The sequence below is a fragment of the Camelus ferus genome, chromosome 5, assembly GCF_009834535.1.
Source record: "Camelus ferus isolate YT-003-E chromosome 5, BCGSAC_Cfer_1.0, whole genome shotgun sequence".
In the NCBI taxonomy this organism is placed as follows: domain Eukaryota; kingdom Metazoa; phylum Chordata; class Mammalia; order Artiodactyla; family Camelidae; genus Camelus; species Camelus ferus.
The window spans coordinates 67,863,238-67,890,387 of NC_045700.1; the positions used below are offsets into that span (position 1 = coordinate 67,863,238).

The 27,150-nt window shown below is 38.4% G+C and overlaps 1 protein-coding gene and 1 long non-coding RNA gene across 2 annotated transcripts in view; one reads left to right on the plus strand and one right to left on the minus strand.

The window, feature by feature from the left end:
- PARD3B (par-3 family cell polarity regulator beta) overlaps window positions 1-27,150 on the minus strand; it is a 923,861-nt gene that overhangs the window by 626,632 nt on the left and 270,079 nt on the right.
- Window positions 714-26,258, plus strand: LOC116663737. The gene is made up of 3 exons (XR_004320035.1): window positions 714-725; window positions 7,524-7,527; window positions 26,157-26,258. It is a non-coding gene; the product is annotated as an uncharacterized LOC116663737 (long non-coding RNA).

Here is a 27,150-nt window from a genome sequence, read left to right on the forward strand (position 1 = left end):
AATTTCATCTTCAATATGTGATAATTATACTTAAGTATATTTAAATTTCCTTTTGGCTCAAAAGTTTTAGGATACATTGGTTAAGTAGTCTTAACATGTGTTCCTATTTCTGAATGCTCTTACTAGTTCCTTTGCTATCATTATTCTGTTTCATTAAAAGCTCAAAGAAGGAAGAAATTGTATCTGTTTAAGTCATTTGGTATCGGATAGCACCAAGGGGCTTAGAAAATGCTTTAAACTATTATGATAGACAGGCTAGTAACAATATAATTTGCAGTGAATCCAATGTGTGTCAAAAACAGAGAGAAGAGGACTTTGAAAACTTCATAGAAACAAGTCTGAGAAATAATGTAAGTCAAGACAGTCTTTCAATATCAATAAAAAGACACAATTTTATGACAATGCACTGATTGAACTCTGAATCCCATGAAAATAAGGCTTTGGCTGAGCCCAAAATGTCCCTTTCATTAATATCAAGACCTACAGAGGAAAACCATCTGCAAAGGATAAATGTTTCTGTATTATCAGCAGGATGCTCTAGGGATATTAGCTGCTTTGGGAATTTTCCTCCCGAGGGATTTTATTAGAGTATAATTTACCTTCAAATGAAAAGTAGAAGGTATACTAAAATGTACGCTTTTACAGACAAGACCTAGAAGCACAGCCCCGTGGATTCAGATCATCTATCACAGACGCAGTCGTCGTCTTCCACAGACGCTCTTCCAGTTGCTAAAAAAGCTTAAATGCTTTTCACTTTTCAAAAGAAAATGTCATGTTGCTTCAATTTTTCGCAACGTACCTTGTTCTCAGGAGAAAAGCTGGAATTTCCAAAGAATGTTCATTATCTATAAGTGACATCCATTCTCCAGGATATCCCCCTACGCACTCCAATTCAAATGGCTTAGGGATCTATGCAGATTAAGTAATCCCATGTGAGATGTTTACTATGAAAGTAAGTCTGGGAGAAACACAACTTTGTGGCCATGCTACAAAGAAAGCCTGCCTCCTCCACAGCTGGAGGTCAGGATGAATCTGACAACAAATTTTGAACTCACTCCTTTCACGAATATTAGTTGGGCTGCTAATGTATATTTCAAGCTATGGTTATTAGGCAGAACAATAGTTGCTAAATTCCCAACGTAAGAGAAGGCACTGAAATTATAGCCTGGAATGCCACACTGAGCACAAGAAATAATTATCAATAACAGTCCAAATATCACGTGTTCTCTGGTTAATAATAAGGTCTGCTGGCCACATACACAACTGGCATGGGAGAATTCTCTGGCCCTGATATTCATCACACACACACACACACACACACACACACACACCCATGCATGCTTGCCAAGGAAACGAGAAAACAAAGGATGAAAAAGGGCTTTGGCATTCTAACTGCAATTTTCACTTTTCTGTGAGATGAGAGTTATTATGGGCATCAAAGCGTGGAAAGTCTGAGTCTCAACTAGCTGCATTCTCACAGGGCTACCCACTCTAGAACTCCACACAGAGAAGACGGGAATGGCTCATTTTACCTCTCTGACCAAATGGTTACGGTCCAAATGACACACTGTGCCCTGTAAGCTTAGTCACAGAAAACGTGTTTAAGCAGTTAGCCAGTCCAGGCAAGGAATAAAAAGGTGCTGCTACACGAAGCATTAACTGCGATCAGAAAGTCCTTCTCTATTCCAGCAGTCCACAAAGTCATTTTAACCCAAAGTAGAGTAACGGCCACAAATGCCCCTACAGTCCTGTCCACGTTACTTTCCACCTTATTTGGAAAGGCATCTCAATGTTCATTTTCTTAGATTAACCCATAAAAACATCTTAGTCTTTCACCTGCTATCCTCGTTTATTTCTGTTCCCCCTGACTTAGCAGCTTTTCATTTCTGGGAATGTTTTAAGGTGTTAAATGCTGCTGGATGGCTGCCACTGGTCCTCAATAGTCTCTTTTTCCCCCCTATTAACCCATTTAAGTTGTGTGCTGAGTTCATTCATCTCAAACACTTTAGGAAATGGGGAGCAGCTGCCCAATAAAATCTAACTGTAACCCCTTCCCCCGTCAACTTCTAGCCACTATGCCTACCAGCCTGTTCCCACTGTGCCCACTGCATGCTCAGCCCTTCAACGATAGCAGAGATTTGAGACTCATGCGTCTTAGAGGCTGAGGTGCACTCCTTTGAAAGTCATTCCAGAGGGAAAACTTCCCTCTTCCCCCCCCCCCCCAGTATTAACACATCCTGTACAAAGTTTTAAAAACAGTTCCATTTAGCGATCCTGAGTGTATTTATATTTGGGTCCTCAAATATCTTACTTTTAAATGGTGATGCTGCTTTTCTTTCAGCAGAAATCTCAGACTGAGCCACAATTTATTAAACAGTTTTAAAGGAAAATGATAGACAGCTGTACCAGTGGAGAGCAGGGAGAAGGCTCAGAAACCCTGCTCTGTGACTACCTCTTCCCTTTCCTCTCCTCGCCACCTTGCCAGGCCCAAGGCCACCAAATATATCCTTCGTCCAACCCCCTTTGGTTCCTGCTGCTGAGAACATCACCACCCCTCCAGTTGCTTTTTGCTTAATATCTACCTTCTCTTCCACTCCATTAACTCAGGGGCAGAAGGGGGACACTGAAGCACTGCCATGTACTGGGAATTTCTCTATGCTATCGCTGTTCATTCTCACAACCACCTAGCAATTTAGAGTTTAAGTGATGTTTTCCTCTCCAGGAACATAAGAAGCCAGGATTCAATCCCAAGTTCATCTTATTCCAAAGCCTATGTTCTTTTCACCACACCACGCTGCCTCCCCAAGTCTTTAATTTTAATAAAAATCAACAGCCCCACTTACTCAGCACAACAGTGATTCCGTAACATATCCACAACCTACATAATAAATTTAGGAAATCTTAAAAGAAGATTAACAGCTTCAAGTGTGTAAACCTAAAATCAATTCTGAGTAAGATAAAGTTGAAGGACAAAAAAGCAGTGAAGCACATAAAAGGCCGTCAAATCGATCGATGTACTTTTTAAGGTGAAAAATAGAAACAAAAATAGGTTAACAAATAAAAAGATAAAAGAGATAACATCCCAATTAACATCTCAATTTATTTTTTAAGGAAACCTTTTGGGGATACTACAGAGTTTCTGAAAAATGAATAGAAATTAAAGAAGCTGCTATAACCAATTTATAGGTAAGTATAACCGAATGACAGAAAATTTGCCTCTCAACCAAGAGGTAATTAAAATTAATGTAAATAAAACAGAAGTCAGGGTTACCCACAGAATATGAACTTTACAAAATCTCCAAATGTCCTTGGTAAAGTTGCTCAGAAGAGGATATAAATAAAAATCACCTCTAGGTTAGCAGGGGATACCTGAGGTGTATTATTAACTGTTAAGTTTGGGGGGAAAAAAAAAGCCAAATTAAGATCCATTTCCAGGCCTCTATCACGATAGCAGTTAATAATGGTAACGGTCAATATCTGAATTAACATGTTTAACAATGATTATAAGGTATTTTAATAGCAATTAGTTGAGTAGTGGTAAAGTTAAATTAATTAATAAAACCATCCAGGACTATGAATACAGAAACAGTTTAACAAAAGAAAACAATAAAGACCTTAAGTTTAACAAAGGGTAGTGCTTTATTGAACTTAAAGAACTATAAAGCAGTTGTTCACAAAAACAATATGAGAGCCTCTTTTATTTATACGGGTGTAATATCCTCTGATGGGAAGATTTTAAAACTCTTGCGTGTGGCCTAGATCAATGATGTTCTTTCAAGTAGCATTCAATAGCAAATGGGATGCTTTAGCCAGGAGAAATTACAAATAGTGGACTGATATTATACATTGACAGCATGATGAATAATCTCAGCATTGAGAAAAGGTGGTCATCTAATTTCAAAGAGGATTCTATAGAGACTGAAAATATAGCTAAGCCTTTTCTATTTGCCACAGGTTTTTAAAATTTTAGCTTCTATAAAGCTTTATAATGGCTAGAGGCAAAATAAGATTTACATATAAAAGGACACTGCAATGATTGCCTTTTCTAATGAAAAGGTGGAGAGAAAGAGATGAAGACTGTCAGAATTATATTTATTCTTCATTTTCTTTCAGATCAATAACAAGAGAATGAGGAACTTTTTCAGGAAATTAAAGAACAGAGAACTTGTGAACCAATTAGGAAGGCTTCTGCAAAAGTTACAGTATCCACGGTTTGTGGGATTCAGAGCAGCAAGAAGTTACAGATGTTAAGAGGGGAGGGTATAGCTCAGGCTTAGCATGCACAAGGTCCTGAGTTCAATCCCCTGTCCCTCCTCTAAAAATAAATAAACAAAATAAAATGAACCTAATTACCTCCCCTGCCCCCCCAAAAAGAGGTTACAGATATAAACAACAGTGCTAGGTTTCAAAGAGATGGTAAGTTTAGCACAATACAATGGTTTTGGCCAATGTGGTAAGGTAAAACAAAATACAAGTTCCCACAAGGGTGTAGAAATTCCCACAAGGGTGTGGAAATTCATATACATAACACAATGTGTCTAGAAGCTTGTTGCTCAAATACTGAATGTTGGCCACAGGTCTTATTATAAATAGGAACGTGATATTTATACTTATATCACACTTGGGCAATAAGAAAGGAATATTTTATACAAGTTGTTGCCAATTAGTTTCAAACTCAAACTTCTGTTTCATTTCTCAGTACCCAAGTACTTTTTCCGTTCTGCAAGATAAGCTTAAGAGAACCACAACTTTTCTTATTTTTTAACATAGCTACTCACTTAAAACCATAAGTACCATAAAGGTCTAAAGGAAAAATGGCTTTCCTTGTTGTATACGATTGCTACAGACTGAATGCTCGTGGCCCTCCAAAATTCATGTTAAATCACAATGCCCAAAGTGATGGTATTTAAAGGTAGACTATCTGAGAAGTGTTTACATCATGAGGGTGAGATCCTCATGAAAGGACTAGTGCCCTTATTAAAAGAGACCCAAAGAGTTCCTTTACTTCTTCTTGCATGTGAAGTTACAGTGAGAAGACTGATGTCTGTGTATGAGGAAGTGGGCTGTCACTAGACGCCAGATCTGCCAGCACTGTGATACTGGACTTCCAGGCCTCCAGAACAAATAAATCTCCTTGGCTTATAAACCACCAGGCTCTGGTGTTTTTGCTATAGCAGTAGGAACAGACTAAGACAATGATAAAGGTGTATATGTATTATCCTCTCATTCAAAGACCTCAATTATTCAACCATGTTTCAGCCAGCTCTGTTCTCAAGAGTTTCCTGCCTCAAACCTTTACTCCAGTTTGGAGGTTGTCTCGGATTGTTCTTTGTGTCATCACCAATCACCATTTCTAGGAGTTTCACATAGTGACCACAACTCCAGTGACCAGTGGCCCACCATGGAACTAGAAGCACCGGGAAAGTACACATTCAATTCAGCAGTTGCTGCTGGGTGAATAACTTCATTTTGTCCAAATACAGTAGAAAGAGATGAATTAAACTTAATTTAAGTTTCAAAAAAAGCAGGGCATTTCATGTAAAGAAATACCTAGAAGATATAGAGAAATGCTGTAGGAACAAATAGCAAACCATTATTCATACAGCTTGAAATATGTAGCTCCTCAGGAAGTACCTCTGAATCCTTAAATCCCAAACCTAGAATTTAAACCCTAAGATGATGGGTGAAGAATACAGATCAACTAATTTATAGAACCACTTGAAGCATGCCTTAAATTTCCAACAGCTCTTTAAAGAAAATAATCCTTTCTACTTAAAATATATTTGAAAAACTAATGTTTTTAAAAAGAAAGTTATCTGAAAAAAAGCTGCTGAACTGTAGCTAAAAGACAAGAAGTAGTCAATGTCATCTGTTGTGGTTGTTTGCTTGCTTCCTTAGTGGTTTTTATTGTAGTAAAATATCCGTAAGATTTACCCTTTTAACTATTTTTAAGTGTGAAGTTCTATGGCATCAAGTACATTCACAATGTGTAACTGTCACTGTTGTGCAAACGTCATTACTATTTCCAGAAATGATCATTCCATACTGGTGCGTGGTTCTTAGTTAAGTTTTTACCTTCAGTCCTTCCATTATCTACAGAAACCTTTTCATTCCTTGTTCATTCAATCAAGGTCTATCAGATACATTAGTGTTTGTTTGTTTGTTTGTTTTTTCACTACTTTAAAGCGATATCAGAGATAGTCTTCTGTTCTCTTCTGGTGGCTGCTGCCGGATTGATGGCCGAAACATTCCATTTAAGAGGTGGAAACTAATGATCGATGTTCTCTTGATAAATGTCTGGCTTGCTTCTTTGAACTAAGCTCAGTATTAAGTTGATCCCTTTGAAGTGACTTAGCCATCAAAAATCAAAGTTTTAACAAGGAATCCTGGATGAGACTGTTCTGTATCTTGTTCTGTATCTTGACTTTATCAATGTCAACATCCTGGTTGTGATATGGTACCATAGTTTTTGCAAGATGTCACCACTGAGGAAACTGAGTAAAGGGTACAAAACCTCTTTATTATTTCTTATAAGCATATATGAACCTATAATTATCTCAGATAATGTTTAATTAAAAACACAGGAATCAGAGTTTTAGGATACAGACTATTAACCCTTTCTCTCAACTTTCACTTGACTTTCAGGTATCTGTCCACTTCTCCAATGGGACCTAAAGTCTAGTAGTTCTGTATTTATCATAGCCTACAGACTGAAATGCATGAACCAACTCTGTCCTCCAAAATTGATTCAAGGCAATTTTATTGAAATCTAAACAAGAAACTTAATCAAGAAAGACATATGTATAACAGTCCCTCCTAAATCTACAAATTCTAGGATGTCTAAGCCCTACGTTACAGCAAAAATAAGGCTTGGAGAACTAAAGCATTAATAAACTTGTAAAAACCTCATAAATTTACTTGTTAAAGATATTTTTGAAAAATAAAGAAAAACACTAAAAAAGGATATCCATGACACCACAACACTGAGCAAATGCTAATACTGAGTAATGCACATTAATTTCCTTTTATCGTTCTTCACTTCTTAAAATCTTTTCAACTTCCTCCTTCCCTGAAGATGCAATTAACTACTAATACACTCATTTTGATGTGTTGGAGACCATATGCGTACGAGGCAACAATTTTCAATTTTAGACAAAAGCTCAAAGCCTTTCTAATTTTATGACCTTCAAACAATTAGGCTCGGCCTTGGTCTCAGAGAATCAAGTAACAAGGATGTTAGTAATGGTTAAAGCTTTAGCTAACCTTTATTTAATGCACTAGACCTGGCTGAATAGATATTTCTCAGCTCCCTTCCTAATTAATAGGACTGTTGAATTTTATTCATGCTTGCATAACTATCTCTCAAATTCCATTGTCATTAGTCTCCCTTATAAATAACACAGGTAATAATAATAAAAACAGTATTAATGATGACTTTAATTGCTAACATTTATTAAGCTCTTACACTGTGCCAGGAACTATATTAAATGATTTACATATATGATGTTCATTAGTCCTTTCAGATCTGTATGGTATATGTCCTAAAATTTATCTCCATTTCATATATATGATAACTAAAATTTAGATGGACTGGTCAAGTGTGCAAGTTGTCACCACTGAGAGAGAGATTCTTCTAGCCCAGGTGGCCTAACTCCAGAGCCCTTGAGCTGAATCTCATCAACACGTAGCACACCACCCTTAGGTAAGATCCAGACAGAACCAGGCACAAAGCAGAAGCCAAGAGCCACTTGGCCTTTCCTTCATTTACCTTCACTACTGCATTACTGCAAAAATCCCAAACTTTGCTGACACTGAATTCACCCCCTCTTTTCAAAACCTAACCTCTAGTGTCCTCATTTACTACTTATCCCAAAGTAGAATCACACATAGTAACAGCAGCTTGCATTTGCAGAATCCTACTTTACTGAACAAACAGGCACATAGAACAGTGTCAAAGGTCACGTGATAGAAAAGTTTGGTTCAAGCACAGTCTCAGTAGAAAGCCTGGATATTCCAAAATCGAAATGCTCATAGTTGAAAAGTCCTAAGGAAATAAATTATTTATTGCTCGGATTATATATGAGGACTATTTACTATAGAGCAAAATCAGTAATACTGTTCCTTGTGTCCCACTGCTTACCAAAAAGAACAGATAGCACTCTTTTCAGGGGGACGCCCTATGTGCTGTAAGAACCATCCCCTTCAGCTTAAGTATTTCTTATTCCTTTTCTACTGCTCGCTCTCCTGCACATATTCTTTCAGTTCTTACAGTCAAAGTGCTGTCGAAAGAAGTGAGTTTAAACAGAGGTAAGAGGTTGTATCTATGAAGAATCTGATTAAGGAGAAGAAAATATTCTGGAGATAAAGCACAATGAAGCCAAGTTAATATTAGTTCTTTTCTTTTGGAATTCATTAAGTTTGAATTTGTTTATTTGAATAAAACAGTAAATTTTTAGTGAAGAATGTAATGCAAGAATAATAGAGTTTCTTAGCTTTTATTGCAAAAATAGCACATTATAGTATGAATGTTTACAGAATAAACAAATGTAAATTCAAGTAATTGTATTCATATATAACTTTTAAATGCATGATAGAGTGAAAAAGACTCTTTGGCTAGACTGTAACATTATTTTTGTGAATTATCTAAACTATATTCTGAGTGTTAAAGGGCTACATAATGCAAAACTCTGAAGATATGTATGGTTATAAAAATATGATAAGCATTACTTTTTAAAAGTTTCATAAAAAGCTCTTGGTTTAAAATTGCAAAAGACATTCCAAACTAGCCTTTTAAAGATGATTCTAAAAACATACATGGTTAAGGGAAGGAGATAAACAAATTTTATAACATAACCCAGCATCTCCTAATCTTCTAGATTTTTATTTCTCCAAATTATTCTGTTTTTAAATGCACTCCTTGATTTTTCCCAAGAGAAATGCATTATCGGTTCATCCTCCTCTTCAACTGCCCTATGCACACTTGAGTTATACATTGTTTTAAAAAAATTCTCCTTAATTCTCTACTTGTCAAAAAAAAAACATTAATTTAGTACAAACATTTTTAAGCCAATCTCTACCTTAAGGGGATAAAGCCCATTTTCCTTTTTAAAATACATTTGTTTCTTCTAATAAAGTTTATTCTTTTTGAATTATCGCTCTTTTTATGAACTAAAGGTGTTCTTTTATTGTTGTTTAAAAGGCACTATGCCCAACACCTATCTACATGGTCTATCAGTATATTTAATATTTTAAAAATCTGAAGAAAAAAATCTGAGGAATTTATTTTCATGAAATTCACTTTAAATGTCCATCTCTGAAACACCAATAACTCAATCCAGGAGTGGCTTCCATGGAGTGTTTACCATGTTTATTTATTTCATTTTATGCTTTCATTATTGGATGCAAACCATTTGTACAATTGCAAAATTTGTACATTATGATTTACTGTAAACTTGCAATTCAGTGTAACAACTTGCATTTCAGAGACTCACAGAATTGCTGTATTCTAAGGGGCACTTAGTCCATTTCCTCTTTGTAAAGAGGAACTGAGGCAGGAATGTCTGACTTATTTAATGGACAGAAAGTTAAGTGAAAAAATAAAAATAATAATGCCTGTGACCATAGCATGGCTCTAACCGTATTTTTCTAGTATTCCTAAAAACCGAGTTTCAACTTATTTGAACCCCGCTTTGCACTCCTTTCTGTTTTTCCTCACCTCAAACTATTTATTTAAAGAAAATGTCTGTATTAACATACAACCTTGCAAAAATGAAATTCCATTACTATAATTTCAACAAATTCAAGTAGAATACACACATTCTTTGCAAAGGACACCATTAATCTCTGAGTAGCAACATGTATAATTCATCCAAAAAAAAAATTTAATGCCCTTTAAATCATCCCAAACTTTATAAATGTTATAAGTAACATTAAACCCATTTCAACTTTTACTATAACCACACATTTGAAACGGCAATTAAACTTTCTATTTTAGTAGGGAAAAAAAAGTTGAGAGAAAATCTTAGTGTCTTTGAGAAAGGGACACAAGTCAAATGTTCTTTTAAAAATAGTTTCCTGTATTTATATTACCTAACTAAAAAAAAAAAAAAAAAACTAATTTCTGTATCAATTTCTTACTCATTTTGCATCAGTTGGTACAAATTATACACTCTGAATAAATGATATGATTTAATAAAAATATTTCGCTTGACTTACAACATAGCTCTTTCTTATTTGTGAGGTACAGCATCAAGGACTGTGCTAGCCAACATGGTAGCCACCAGCCACACGTGGCTTCTGAGTACCTGTGATGCAGCTGCCCTAAACTGAGAAGTGCTATATACATAAAATGCACATGGATTTTAAACACTTAGTATGAAAACAGAGCATGTATTATCTCAAGACATTTTACGTTGGTTATATCTTGAAATATTATTTGTATAAGTTGAGTTAAAGAGAAGTTTTTACAGAAATCAATTTGGTCTTTTTACACTTCTGTGTGGTTACTAGAAAATTAAAAACTATACACATGGTTCATATGCTTTTTTGGGGGGGGGGGGACAGCACAGCTTTGGAATTTTTAACTATGTTCATGTGATCATTTATTCATCTACCATACAAACACCATTTATTTAGTTTCTTAGTGTTGTCTTACAAGAATCCCTCCTTTGACCCTGTATTGCCCTCCCAGGACATTCCCATTCCTCTAACTCAACCGTAGAGCAGGGCCCCTTGAGACAGAGCTTTGCTCTCACTGTTTTACTGAAGTAGCTCTCCTGGAGGGGAGCTATTACCTCCAAGTTCCAATTCCAGTTGCCATTTCTCAGCTCTCCCTTCCTCATCACACACAGGTGATCCTTTCCTCCTCCTTGAAATGCTTTTTCCAGGACACCAGGCTCTCTTCCAATCTTCCTCTATGCCAGTTCCTCCATTTCCCCAACACTTCTCTGCTATTTAGATACTGGAATGTCCCTGGGCGAAGTCACAGACCTACATTCACTTCCTAATCATCCAGTCTCATGATTTAAAAAATATTTCTATGCTGAAATACCCAAATGCATTTTTCTATATGGACTTTTTCTACAAATTCTAGTTCTGGGTAACTATCTGTTCTTTTTGCCTACATGTGTGATAAGTGTCTCTAACTAGACTCGTACAGTCAGGACTGATCGAGTTTCCCTCCCCCCAGCCCAGACCCCTTCAAGCAGGCTTTCTCATCTCAATAAATGGAGACTCCTTTCTTATAGTTGCAGGCACTCTTAGAATTGATTTTGTTTCTTCTCTTTCTCATTTCCCCATATCTAATCCATCATTAAATCCTACTGAGGATGTTTTCAAATTGTGCCCAGAATCTGCCCACATCTCTTCATCTCCTCTCATTATCAACCTGGTCCAAGCCACTGACATCACCACCTTTATTCTTGCCTCATTACTAGTCTTTCTCCATCACTGGTTTCCAGTACAGCAGCCAGAATTATCCTACATCTGCCATGATATACCAGATGATTTCATGTCTCTGCTCAAAACTCTCTAATCTAATGAGTCCTCAATTGACTCCAAGTAAAAGCCAAAGCCCTTACTGTGGCTCACAATGCTCTAAAAGACCCTCCTCCTCCTAGTGCATTCTACTGACCTCAGCTCCCCCACCCTCCCTCTGCACAGTCAACTCAGCCACAGATACCCCCTCTTGCTCCTGCTGCACGAGTCCAGGCACGCGCCAGTCTCACTGCCCTCTCCACCTTGACTGCGCCTTCTGAAGAAAGCCTTCCTCTTCACCCCATATAGTATTTTCCTGCTTACCCTGCCCTCCCCATGTCTCCCATCTATCACCATCGGTTACATAATTATGTTTTAATTATTTCTCTCTCATCAGAATGTAAGCTTCAAGAGACACTCAATACATACGTTAATAAAAAGGAGCTGCTAAGCATCCCACTAGTTGCCATGTACACAAACATAGTTAATTATTAATTACTGCCTTCAAAGAGTCCTCATTCCAAGGCAGAAAGGCATGGCCATATAAAACACAGGATCAGAAATATGGTAATAGAAGCCACATACAAAGTTCTCGGGGTGCTCAGAGGAAGGCACTGCTCACTACTGAAGACTGGTGGATGGGCAAATTCAGAAAAACTGTCCAAAGGGAGAGGTTTGGAGCTGATATTGGCAGGCAAATGTTAGCTCTCAGGTATGGTGGTGACAAGAGTGGGGGAAACATTTCAAGGAAAAATAAAACAACGTATTGGGGGGCCAAGAGGATGGAAAAGAATAGTGAATTTTAGAAATAAGTAATTGTGTTTGGCTCTGGTACTAGGTGTCTATGTAGAAAAGAGCAGCGGAGTAAAGGAAATTGGAAAGGAAAGGAAGAGACAAAAAAAACCACGCATGGCAGGCTAGACACAAGTAAATATGGTACACAGAAACACACACACATGCAGATATATCTGTGTGGGAGTATGAACTGCATGTGTATGTGTACATATGTATAAATAATATACGTGCATATGCACATGTACATACACACAGATGACAATTCTCAGGAACATGTTTAAGATCATCTACTCATACTTCCTATTTTTCTATTATAGGCAGTATGATCTAACAGAAAATTTAGAAGCCCACAAGATTATATAAATATGAAATGAGAAAATGTCTCAACTCCAAATATTTTCTTTTCTCAAAAGAAAGAAAAGCAATCTCCTGCCCTCCACCTCTCTTAGTTTCCAGAACAAGTTTATAGAAGTATGTAGATACCAAGATTAATGCTTAATGTCAAAGCAAGATCTTTTTCTAGGAATGTCCTCTCTCCACTGTATCCCCAGCAAAAGGTTCATCCACTTACACAAAACTTTCCTTGGCAGAGACTCCCTTCTGTTCACACAGACTGCCAAGAGCCAGCCCCCAAATGGTGGCCAGCTAGATTCTTCCTTCACCCGCAGAATCCAGATCAAGAAGTGATCTTTAGCAAAAAAAATTAATCAAAGTAAAAATAGGTATGAAAGCTAAATGTTAAGCTTGATTATGTGGTGTGAATGAGAAGAGGCTGTGGTGCACAAAACTCTGGCAGGTCTTTCTATAAAACACGGGATGCGTTATAATAATAAGGTAACCTGAGGATATGGCTCAGAGAAGAATGTGGCTGGTTTTCAATGAGACTGCAGTAGGCTTTCCACTGCAGTGTGGCAAGCATCTCTTAATAAAAGCAAGATTAGAAACTGTCCGGTGAAAATATCTGCGTTATTTTGAATGCTGATTAAAACATTTTGTGCGGATCCCGCACAGGAGCGCCATATACTATGCAAGACCCACCGTGGCACTTGGCAGAAAATAAATCATCGCGCTCTAAAAATCTGCTGTGGTTGCTGTCTTCATTACAGAGACCTCGCACACAGCATACAGAAACATCTATAATGTTTACAGCACCTGGATGCCTGCACTATTAAACATCAATACAATCTGTGTTCATATCATCTCCATGCTAATCAGATCGATTACTTCTGATATAGTGTCTTGTCACAGGAAGGTAATGCTAATCCAACAAATGGAGCTGGGGGAGGTAACTCAGACACAGAGGTATTTAATAGCTCACTGTAAAACAAACAAACAAACAAAAGGAATCAACAGAAAACATACAAGGTGCAGCAGAGTCATGCGCAGGCTGGCTCCTCCTCGAGTTCTGGGTGGTGCTGCAGTAATTTTGTCAGCAGCCATTAAAAGGGGAATATAATACAGTTTGATGCCGTAAAATGGACTTGAAAGGGAAATGAGATTACTGCTGCTGCTTAACATGGCAGAGGTAATTAGCTGCACAGGTAATTAGATACAGATTCCTAGCATATCCTAGTGGAGTCAGTGGCTGATGGCAAGAGATGATATCTCTGACCCGCTGAAAAGGATCAATGTCACGGTTGTTTTAGATCCAGACCATCATCTGCATCAAACATTCTAATCCTCCAGACAGGAAAGATGCTGTAGTAGCTGCAGTAAAACGTGCTATCACTTAATAAAAATGAACTCGGGATGAGTGGATGGGGAGGAGGAGAGGCGGGGACACCCCTTGCCTCCCTGCAGCTGTCAGGCCTCAAGCCGTGTATGTATCTATCTCAGCTGTCACTCTGCGACACTCTTAGTGGAGAATGTCCTCCTGGCTTGTCTTCAGCTAATTTCATTTATAACTAAATTCTCAGACAAAGACGATGAGAAGGGGAAAAAGAAAATCAATGACAGTACCCCAAACATGGAAAACCCATTAACATAGTCATCCTTTAAATAATTACCCAGTGAATTTAATCTATGTCTAATGTACACACATTTTGGCCAAAAGCTTGTATTTCATCAAATGAGATATCCCACTGTTGGATGTGAAGGCAAATGAAACTTCTTGACTAGTGAATGAAAATTAATTTCTCCTACTATTCGCAAAGCAGAAGCATTTCCAATACCACCATGCTGTTCCATGCTCTGTCATCTTCTGCTGAGATGTTGATGGGGAAAAAAGACACATACACACATATCAAATAAAGTTTCTCCATTTACTTATTCAATAAATATTTAAGAAATGACTGCTTACATATGTAATCCAGAACCAAAGCACACCTTCCCACACACACTCGGGCCACTGAACCATTAATGTGGCACCCACACTGCCAGCTGAGAGCCACACGGATCAGAGCGGCGGTGACTGCTACCCACCCGCCCATGGAAAAGGCAACGCAAACACAGTAAACCATGCTTTCAGCTGCAGTGAAACAGAAAGCCCCAGAGAAGGTAAATTTAAACTTCCAAAGAACAAAACACAACCCTTCACATCTTCCCATAGGAAGAAAAAAAGTCATCACATCATTCAGATGGTTTTAGAATCAGCAATTCTGGGTAACTGACCATAGCACTTCCCATTTCAGAGCAAGGCTATTAGAAAATTCATTCGTTACTTTAGTGGGAAGAGACTTGCAGTTGGGGTACTCGAACAGAGACCTAACACCTTCGATTTTCTCTTCACCTTCCCTAATTTGTGGGATCAACAGTGGATGAGATGGAAAACACAAGAGTAATTATGCTGACACCTTGAATGACTGTCAGAGGTATGTCCAGCCAAATCCGCCAGCATGGATGGACTTCAGTCAACAACATTCACTGTTTTGCTCTGATGTGCTTCATACTACTCTGCATCATATTTTTTCTTAGGAGGACAGAATGGTTACTGTCCTCTTACTAGCCTTGAACAGTCTCCACAGACAGGGCCAGCTTCACGCCTATGCAAACCTCTGCAGTCAAAGAGCCACCTGCCTTCTTGGTTTAATGCTTGGCTTGTTGCTGTCCTGTTACTAAATTTTGAACAATCCACTCAGCATTTTCATTTTGCACTGAGCTAGCAGATTATATAGTTGGTATCACCCATTGAGGAAGTTGTCAAGTGTCAACATCCATTTACTATAGGGTAGGAAGACCATTCGCCTCATGGCATTCACTATTAAAACCTGTTTTTGCCTTTAATTCTTAATGTTGTAAGATGAATTGAAGTGATAAAGAAGCAGAGAAGATCTTTAGATGGAGCCAAGTATTATGGGTGTAAGGGATGTGAAGCAACCCAGTTGGAGGGCTCGTCTCTGGCTTGAAATGGCCCTAAAGAGGTAAAGGGTCCAGAAACCAAATCTCAAGCAGCCGAGAGGCAAAATGAAAGAAGCATGACGCACTTAGGGTTTCTTAAAATGGTGCAATGTCAACAGATTCATGCAGCATTGAGCTCTGGGAGTTCAGTCCTTTCAATCTACTTATCTCACCCTTGCATTTGCATATAATACGCTTATCTGGGAGATAAATAACCTATTAACAGTATGGACTGTAATTCTACCAGACTTAATATTTCCTAACATACCTAGCCATGCTCTCCTACGCCTACTCAATGGTTTGCATGTTTCTTACTATTTTATTGCATTCTCAAAAGGTTTCTGTCATCATGACCGAAGGACTCTTCTCAGACCTCAACATCTTGGTCCTTCCACACCTTCTAACACATCCACGTCCCCTGTGGCACTGACTTCAAAGCCATGTCCTTTCTTTGGCTGCGAGGCACGGAGCACTCTTCCCTGGGCTTTGTCTACCCTCTGAGTGCCACTCTCTCTTCTCCAAGGACATCCTGGTCCATTGCACTTCTAACTCTGCATCACCACCCCCTGTCCCAGCTGCCCGATACCCTCCACGGAGAAGACGAAGATTCAAGCCTAGCGTCCTCCACCTCAGCCTCACTGCTGATGACACACCAATGCACATCCACCAACATTTGGTCGCCACTTCCATACAGACTTCCTAGAAAAGCATAGATCTTTGCAATCCTTCCAACTTTCTGTTCTCCCTGAAAAATCAGTGCTCACTCCTGTCTAACATTCCTGCTTCTGCCCTTTTGATCCCAGCCTCCCATTACTCTCCTGCTTCTCAGCTCTCTCTGGGGCCCATGCCACGTACCTCCCTGCTCTTCTCATATCCTCCCTCCCAGCGGGAACATTGGGGCCTTAAGTTCCTACATTTTCCTCAGGCTCGGCTCCAATTTCACCATTTCTCTGAATACTTTTCTGGCTGTTCAACTCCACGGTGAGCTCTGACATAAACTCAGGACACACCAAAGTGTAACTTTCTGAAATGTGCGCTGTCCTGTCTTACACCTCTTGTGGAGTTGGCCAGTACTGCTATTTAGGTTTTCACGTGGGTTCTTGTTATGTCTACAATTACTCTGTATTATGCTTGAGGGAAGGGATGTGATTGTAAATTTGCGAAAATTCCCAAAGGGAATGAAATGGAGCCAGGTAGAGAATAGTGCTCAATCAATATTATTAACTCTAAGAAAAATAGCTTGCTCATTTATAGCAGCCTGGCCTTCTTTTTATTTACACAGTAGTGTGCCACCATTCTCAAATAACTTTTATTTTTAAAGTGGTATAATTTCTTGAGAGCTTTGCCTTTAAAACTTGCCATAACTAGCCAACAGGCAGAAGAGGGACCCCAAGCGTGGTCAGGCTTTGTCTGGATGAACAGCTATCGCCAATTACCCCTGCAAATGACAAATGAGTAAGCGATGGCTACAGATGTAGGAATATTCCACTAATGCTTTTTAAACAAAGATGTATGTAGGCGGCGGGTGACTCAGCTTCCAAAATAGGCTTAAATAAAAATAATCACATTGTTTTAGAACAGAAGATTGTGTTTAATTGGTAATTTGTGGATTCTAAGATGGAAACACACTACTGTGGATTCTAATGCTCTCTTAATAAATGAATTACAGTAATATAATCCAATTACTATCCGTCTCTATTGAATAGATAACTTTCCCTAAACAAAAAACAAAGGAACCAAAGAGATCCAGTTTACCTAGTTTTGAACAGATGGGATTGAAAACTGATTTAAAAAAAATCAAGCCTCGATGGGCTTGCTGCATAAAATGCTTAGTGTAATGATACCTACCCTGCAGGCCTTTGAAGATGCAGGGACTGCCTGTCAGACCCCAGGAGTGACTTCTGGGCAGTCACAGTCATTAGGCTAAAGCCTCATCTCAAAAAAAAAAAAAAAAAAAAAAAATCGCCTTTGTATGACGCCCTGATGTTAAACAAGCCTCATCTCAAAAAAATAAAAAATAAAAAAATAAAATCGCCTTTGTATGATGCCCTGATGTTAAACAGACCAACTGTCTGACAAACCCTCAAAGGACAAGAATCCCCAAGTGTCCTCATCTGGAGATCATTCTCTGTCCATAGAAAACATTTTTCTTTTTCAGCAGTTCACACCAGCCCAAGACAAACCGAACAGTTTTTATGGTGCGTCTGGTACTGAAGATATACTATCGATTATATTTGTTTGTCTGATTTCCTATGTTGCCTAGACACCAATCTCAAATATTTTTAATTTCTGTCTCCTGCTTCCCAAAGCACATCCAAGAAGGCTCTGCTTAATAATGTCAAGTATTTTCCTTTGTTTAAAACTAGTATTCAGCCTAAGGACTATTAATCAGAACTGTCAAGTGTGATAGAAATACACAGACTAAAGAATAATTCATAAAACATCAAGACCCCAAACATGGACAAGCAACAGCCAGAAACTCACCATGGGAGCTCACAGAGCATTTCTAGTTTTTACTGGAGACACTGGTGCTAGAGCAATGGTGACAGCTCTCTTGATGCCTCATCATGAGGGTCAAATGCTTACGTTCCAATGGCATGATTTACGATGGGAACTCATAAAAACAGGTTGAAGACATACAACTTAATTTTTGACCCTGGTTTATGGAAAGCACGAAGGTTAGTCTTCTTTCCCCATATCCCTGTGTGAACCTACCCAGGCAAGACTCATTAGAAGACTCTCATGGTTGACAGTTGGCTCAGCTTGCTTTGCAGTTTTCATAAATAAAACCAAAAGCTTTCAAATAGTTTGAAGAGTTGTTTTAAGTCACAAAATTGTGGAAAGAAAACTGGAAAACTTACTTTACAATTCAGCTCTTCTTTACAGGTGTCCAAGTGCACCGTAACATCACTTAGAAAGTGAAATGTGGAAGAAATGAATCTGTTCTGGTGATGACCATTGTGTCAGGAAGCTGTTTTCACACACAGCAAATCGTTCAAAGGAGTAGCGTGTAGCCCATTCAGCATTCGGTCCACAAATATTTCGTGAGCAATTGTAAGGTATGCCAGCCTCTACCTGAGGTACAAAACTAGAGCCCCTGAATCTTCAAGGCTTTCACAATCAGACTTTGAAATCAGACACATATATGCAACTAACTAGATGCCTGAAACATGTTATAATATATTCTCCACAATAATCAGGTTCAACAAACTTGGTCTCCAATCTCTATATCCTTTCTAACAGTCAACCTCTAAGTGGGACAAGCAAAGATCTTGAATCAAGTTCCAGTTTACTCATCTCTAAAACTATTTTCTTATCTTTAAAATATGAATAACACAGCTTATCTCACAAGACTTTCATAAGGATGAAACAAAACACAACACATGAATGATGGCTAAGATAAATGGCATTCAAAGATTATTAGTTCTCTCTGAAGAAAAATTTATGCACACAGACAACTGCTTTATGTCTATAAAGAAAATTTTGCTATTACCAGATGGAAATTTTCTATTCTGCTTACAATTCCATTATTTCTTTGGGGAAAAAAATACAGAAGGTTTAAAAAAAAAAAAGTCACTCTACTGGTTATGAAGCCACAATTCTATTCACAAAGTACTCAAATTATGTAACTTACCTTTCATTTATCCTTACTAAGGTGGGACTGTTGCATCTGTTTCAAATGTTGCACTTCAAATATGCAGACATTATCTATTTGTACTTTTCACCCCATCAGTCTTTGTCTACTAAGCAGCAACCTCATTTGCAGTGATCTCCTAGGATTAAGATGTCTTCTACCTGCTTCTGTTCAAGGTTGAGAAGTCTCACTTTTAGCCCTAAAGAGGTGGAAGATTAGCTACCACCTTGTATTTATCCCCACAAAGAAAATGTATGCATGCATCTGAATCCAGAAGACACACCAACGATGGAAAAAGGAACAATGAACAATAATTCAGGTTTCGACAGTACTTTGGAAAATAAAACATTAACACAGGTTCCATTGGAAACCCTTACATGTTGGTGAGGATGAGGAGGAGATAGCGATGGTGGTGGTCCTCTCTACCATGCCTTAGCAACATAACACGTGTGAGCTACAAGGATCTTCTCAAATGCTTCCTTGGTATTTAACCAAAGTGCAGCAAAGAGACTGTAAAAAGTTGATCTCTCAGTCCCATTTTACAGTTGAGGATATCGAGGTTTAGACATATTAAGTAACTTGTTCTAGGCTACATAGTTCTAGTAATCGGCAACTCCAGGATTTAAACTCAGTTTCCAAATGGTTCCAAAGTCCATAGTCTCCTTGCTACTTCACAATGCCAACATAATAAACAGTTCATGAGGATGACACTGGTGATTAAACAACCACTGAGAAACTTATTTTTACTAGTTTTTCCAGAGAGACAGAAAAAATATCAGTTCTTATTTACCCGATATTCCTTCTAGATGTGGACTACAAGATGTCTTTACAAAAGCAAAGTTAGCTCATTTCTATTCATAGAAAAGTCTAGTCTGTTATTCCCTGTAAAGGCATGCAAAGAGTGGGGTTGGAATAATCCCCCAAATTCCACAAGGAATTTTATGGTACTGAAGGGTAACTCTCTGAGGTCCCATTGTAGTTTTGAATCTCTGGAGACTTACATCACTTTACCTTCCTCAAAAGTATTCTAAGTCAGTGCCTGAGAGGAAGGGCACAATTCTGTATTTCTAATAAGCATTCAGATGCTGTCCACCACCCACAGGTTTAGTAAATTCTAAACTTTAAGTCCTTAGAATCAACCCATAGCCTTAAGTGTAGATGTTTTGTCAGGGAGTCTGACTACCAGCACATTAAACAATCCTTTGTGAGAAATGAAGAGAGGTAAATAAGAGACAATCTACAGATAAATTTTTTGCAAAAATCAGCCATTTGCCAAAAAAAAAAAAAAATCAATCCAGTGGTAAAGTGACTCCTGACATTTCTAGATTACCCAACATTATGTTAAATTTTAGAAGAATTATAAAAGGATTATCAGTCCGTTGTTCTCAAGGAAGATGCAATCTAGAAGAATATTTAGAGCACTCTGGCACTAAATTTAATGGTAACAACTTTTTGTACAATGGGATGAAAGTAGTGGCTGGTAACAAAGATTTCTCAGTGGATTCTCACTTCTGGAAAACAGAGGAATGGTACAGATTTTTAAACATGGGGAATTGAGACAATTGCTTTTCTTGAATATGCAAAGTTTTCAAATTAAAATCAACCCCAGCCATTGTATTCCAAATGCTGTGCAAGTTAGTTCACAGCTTCATTCTTCAGTGCAGCTGAGCCCTTGCTCAAATGGAAAGGAAGCACGCATGCATATCTAGGTGTGTCTAAGAAGGTGTTTTTGCTGCCTGATAGAAGAAAGTGTCTTGGACATGCTTCAGATCAGGCTGTCAACTATCTCCCAGGCCCTCTAAAGAATGATAACCACAGCCAAACACCAATTCTTGGTACCCGGGTCAAACTTTGCCCTTCCTAGCACACTCGAGATTCTGGGCAGTGCAAAAGCACCCCTTCATATCACCCTGGGAGAGGAAGACTGATGCCGAGCTGGTAACTCATGACTGCCCATAAGATCAGTATTCTTGATGCCTGATTACAAACTCATTCTCTCTGAACAATCCTCCCCTCTGCCATGACCCCAGACTAGGCTCTTGTGTCATATATGCAAAAGAGCTCAGATCGTCCATTAGCCTGGCCTAATATCCAGTAGAAATTTGCCTTTGAAAAAAATCCAATTAGCATCAGCATGTCACTGTTGGGGACCATTTACCAAATCCAAGAGTTGTTATTTTTCAGACTGGGATATACCAGTTAAAACAATTCATTTTCCCAGCCTCTGAAAATGACAGTGTTGAGTCACTCATGACAGAAAGAAAAGAGAAAAAAAGACCTTAAATCTTCCTAGTTGTTTTTGAATTTTATTAAGCAAAATTCCAAACGTTAGTCTATATTATCAGTGTGTAAGCAAAGTTATACATAAAATAAGCAGCATCCTGAAAAAATAACTGACAATTAAGGTTTACCAACTTATAGATGTTGAGCAATGTTTATCTACTCTTCATTCAGCCAAAAAAAACCCTAAGCATTCAAAAATGATATTTTACATAGACAGACTTAAAAAACAAAGAAAAAATAAATAGCTAAAGATAACATCTGATAGGGTCAAGTTTTTCTCAAGCACAGACCTCAAGAAAATCCTTGCCTCTGCTTAGCTATGAGGGAAACATTAATTGTTTTCAGTGGTGTGAAATTATTTTGTCAAGATCGAAGAAATTTCATAGAAATGTCCTAACCTTACACAACAGATAATTCCAATGATTTTGCTTCCAAGGCTTCTCTGGCTAATTTTTTTCTTAATGAAATATGATAAAATATTAATTCGAGATGCCAAGAGACATACACAAACAGAAACACTGCAGCACGTTTGTTCTAATATAATTGCTGGATGTTGGCTCCTCTCCTAGATAATTACTGCATTAGTTAGCTAGGGCTCCCTATAGGATTATGCAATTTTTTAAAGTAGTTAGACCAGATATCCTGTCCATGGGAAAGTCATTTGTGTGCAGCCCCACATAAGCTGTACTTTTCTGGAAGATAACAAGGCTCTTGCATACTCTGCTGTATTCCAAACCACTACATATATGAAACTTGCAGGCAACCAGCCAAAGCTAGAGATGGAGAACGGCTGATAACTCCAAGGAGCTAAGTGATGTTCAAGCCCAAACAACTCCTCCAGCCTTTCTCAAAGAACATCGACAGCACACCTTTTCTTTCCTTGGGCTCTGACAGCCCCTTTGAAAACAGTGAGAACGATCTTTCAGAAAGGGGGTCATTTCAGAGAGCAATCTCCACATATCAAAACTTGGCAGTCTAGAAAAGAAAATCAGGGTCCAGTCTATTCCTTTCGAGAAGCACAATCCAGGTACATCAAAGAAATGAATCCTTCAGAACAGCCACATCATGTCTGATCAATATGAAAGGATGCTTAGCTATTTCACACTTAATAAAACAATCAAAGGGAAAAGAACCTCGCCTTTCTTTCCCACTGAAATTCTGCTAATCAGTGAGAGTCCATTTAAATCTGACAGCCGTCTGGCACCTGGCTTTTGCTGGCCAGTCGATCCAGCACTGGTGAAGAGTATGTCAGTGGTATTCAGCTCTTGCAGACCTAATTTCAGCATCAAGCTATGAGCTGTAAGTACAAAAACTGCCCAGGCACAAGCACAGAAGCCAACTACTGAGACAGGGAGGGGGCAGGGCGCAGCCATTCGCGGAATGCCACAGCAGTTAACATCACAATGGTGGAAGATTCAACCCCCAGTAGGCCTTGAGGCTCAGGATGATGAGAGATTTAACTTCTAGCAGATCTTGAGCTTCATTATACACCCATTGTAATATATTAACATGGTGAATAACACGCCCACAGGCATCATGGCAGTCCCAAGGCTAGCCACAAAAGGTCAAAGGGTGGGAAATGGCCAACTTCCAGAGAATTCCCAGCCCCTTCCCCTGGCTACTTGGACTGGTCCTTCCACTTATTAGCATACGAAGCCACCAAGCCCCTAAAAACCAGCACCTTAAGGCCGCCTCTCTGTCCCTCTTCGGAGACAGCCCGCATTCTGTCTATGAGGTGTGTACCTACTTTTAATCTGTGCACCCAACCCCCACACCTTGTGGCCTTTCTCTTGCCTTTCAATGTATCTCTCTAAATAAATCTACCTTTACTCAACTGTGGCTCGCTCTTGAATTCTTTCCTGAGCGAAGCCAAGGACCCACGCTTGGCGGGGCACATCCCAGAGGCTCAACCGAAACCTGGGGCTCGGCCCTTCTCATGCCTCACATCCGTTTTCCTGCATCGCTACCACCAACCAGTCAGTTCCTCAGACTTCTAAATGCTGGTAAGAGACAATTTCTAATAGCTTTACAAAGGACAACATGCAATAGGAGAAATGAGATTTTAGAGTCTTGCACTAGCCACCACCTATTAAGGCATTCCATTCTCAAAATAATGCTCTGGCCTAGATTCCTATAAATTATTTTTATGTTGGTTTCCTCTATGAGTGTCACGTTGCCATAGAATCTAAGCAGTCTCAGAGCTGACCATGGCATTTTAAGGCACGCACAGAGGTAGGTAATTTGGTTTTTGTCACAGAACATGAGCTGGGATGAGGGCACACGCCATACCTCGATGACCTGTACTCACATTCATGAGCTCCATACCTTCAAGTCTGACTTTATGACTTCAGAATCACAAAATCCATATCTGAAGCATGCCCCGAGACATTCTCCCACCCCAAACACTTGAAACAACCTCTTTGTTGGCTGCCCTGTCACAGTCCCTGTTGGATTTCTGTCTGGGATGTAGAAACAGGGAGCTTCGGGAACCATGCCAGCATCCAGGAACCAAAATGAGTTAATTTCTCTCACATTTGTAATTTAAAAAAACCAAAGGGTCACCACTTTAGAATGCTGCCAGAGATCACTTCTTCACCCACCTTTCCTACCAAACAGCTATAATCGGACCATTCTGAAGTGATGACAGTTACAGGAGTAAAACACCCATAGCATAGACCTTTCCACATCCCAAACAGCAACCAACCACAGCTTTCTGCTTTAAGTACAGAACCCTCCGTAAGGAGAAAAAAAAAAATTGTCAATTTTGGAAACCTAAGTAACTACTACATGCTTCACTTCTTTCTTCCTGCACAGCATTCCTATAATTCACAATTTTCTAAAAAAAGACATCACTAATAATCACATACATTCTGTCAAAGCTGACAATAAAAAGTTCCGCTCTTAACCCTGAAATACAAAACAGCAGGACTCATTTTGTAATCACCCGCTCTTCAAAAGAAATAAAAATTAAGTTCATACATATTGTGTGTGTACGTGTACAGGTGAATGGAAAACACACAGACATATATACGTATCAAAAGTAAAAAAATATTTGGGTAATTTATTACCCTAAGTTACAAAAATGGTGTTTTTATTTTAAGGACTGTATAGTTTATTCTTTTTATTCTAGCTTTATCTAGATTTAATTGACAAAAATTGCATATATCTAAGGTGTACAATGTGATGATTTGATAAACCTATACATTGTGAAATGATTACCACAATTGAGCTAGTTAACCCATTCATCATCTTACTTCACATAGTTACCTTTTGGGAAGGCAGTGGTGGTGAGAATATAAGCCCTACTCTCTTAGCAAATTTCCAGTGTACAATACACTATTATTAACTGTAAATACCATGCTTACACTGGGTACCCAGAACTTATTCATTTTATAACTCAAACTTTGTACCCTCGAACCAGTATCTCCCCATTTCCTAACTCCCCAGCAACCTGCTTCTGCGAAATTGACTCTTTTGGATTCCACATATGAGATTACACGGTATTTTTCATTGTGTCTGGCTTATTTCACTTAGCATGTCTCCAGGTTCATCCACTTTGTCACAAATGGCAGGATTTCCAACTTTGTTTATAGATGAATGATATTCCCCTGTATCTAAAGTACACACACACATCATGTTTCTTTATCTATCATCTGTCAATGGACACTTAGGTTGTTTCCCTAACTCGGCTACTGTGAACACCGCTGCAGAAAACACGGGATACTGATTTCATTTCCCTTGGATAAACATCCAGAAGTGCAATCACTGGATCATACGGTAGCTCTATTTTTAATTCTTTGAGGGACCTCTGTTCTGTTTTCCACAGTGGCTGCACCAAATTTCACTCCCACCAACAGTGCACGAGGGTTCCGCTTTCTCCACACCTTTGTCAACACTTGTTATCTCGTCTTTTTGATTACAGCCATTCTAACAGATGTGTGGTGATATCTTTTTGTGGTTTTGATTTACATCTCCCTGATGATTAGTGATGCTGAGCATCTTTTCATGTACCTGTTGGCCATCTGTATGTCTCCTTTGGAACAATGTCTATTCAGGTCCTTTGCCAATTTTTAATTGAGTTATTTGTTCTGTTTTGCTATTGAGTTGTATGAGTTCTTTATATATTTTGGATATCAAGCCCTTATCAGAGATGGTTTGCAAATATTTTTTTTTCCGATTCTGTGGGTTGCTTTTTCATTTTGTTGACTAACAGTTTATTCTTTTAAAAGTCTGCTGTTCTCCTATTTCAACATAAAATAAAAACATGCATGACTATCAGTAAGTGTCAGGAAAAAACTGAGACTGTACTTGGAAAAAATGGAGAGAGATTCAATTTTAGATTAGACTGTATCTCTACAGTCCAAAACCATTGTTCTGCTTTTCATGTTTAACTTTTTTTTTTTCTCCTACAATATGGGACAGTAACATGTCAATTAGCTAAGTCTAATAAGAATTTAAAGAATTTATATAATTACATACCTAGTTTTACTGCTTTGCCTCAGATCATTGTCACCACTTATAAAATACTTTTCATTAAAAAAGGCAATTTCTTCAGTCCTTTGATGGGACATAATTAGCTTTTCTGACATATCAAAGTCACCTTGTAACACTAACTCTTTGCTTTAACACTGAGGCCAGGTGTGCTGTTACATGACTTTTTTCTTTACAGCCTCAACAGAACTGTTGATGGATGCCTCTGTAGTTTAATATCTGACAGTAGGTGCAAGTAAATAACATTTTTATTTTAAAAACTATAATACATAGTGATAATGAAGAGCAGAGGCAGCTTTTTCATTTACAACCTGTCCATAAATTTTGGCAGGAAATTGAAACTAATTTAATATGTTCAGTCTGAGGAAGTTACTCAATTCTGAGAACACACAGTCATAGTTAAAACTGCTGTAGCCAGAATTATTCTCTCTGAAATGAACGAAACAATGACGTAGGGCACCTAACTGGATGTTTTCAAACTGTTACACGGTATTTGGCTAAACTTGAGTAGAAACAGAGTTTGCAAATATACTGGAATTATTACTAAATAAATCTTAATTGCTGACCCTCATTACTTGAAAGCACTATTGGTGTGCTTAAGAAAGTCATGCTCTGAGCCCTCGTAATATACTGGCACTGTTGGTGATCCTCTGGTAGACTGACAGAATCACATACTTCACTTTAAACCAACATGCTACTCAAAATTTCTAGACTAGAGCGCTTTCATTTACATAACTTCTATCTTCAAATTAAGGGCTTTTCAATCAAGACTTCAGATAACGTAAGGCAGTGGCCCCTGCTGGTAAAATCCAATACCTTAACACAATTTAAAATTTTCTAAGAATTGGACATGATGAAAAACTACTCCGAGGAAGCCAGATTCCAAGTGTCCGGATGTCTGCAGGCTCGGAGAGAGGGATCTGTGTGAAAGCAACAGAACAGCTCCTGGAGCAGAGGCAGAGCTCCCTCTTGTCAAAAGAACTCAGATTTAAAAAATCAAGATGTGTAGCTTTCCTTGCATTGTATCTGCTAGGTCTACATGTCTGCCAAGGGTCGCACCAAGTAACTTCCACTTCTGAATTTTTAATAGAAAATCAAAATCCTTAACTCTACCCCACAATCGTTTTGTCCAAATA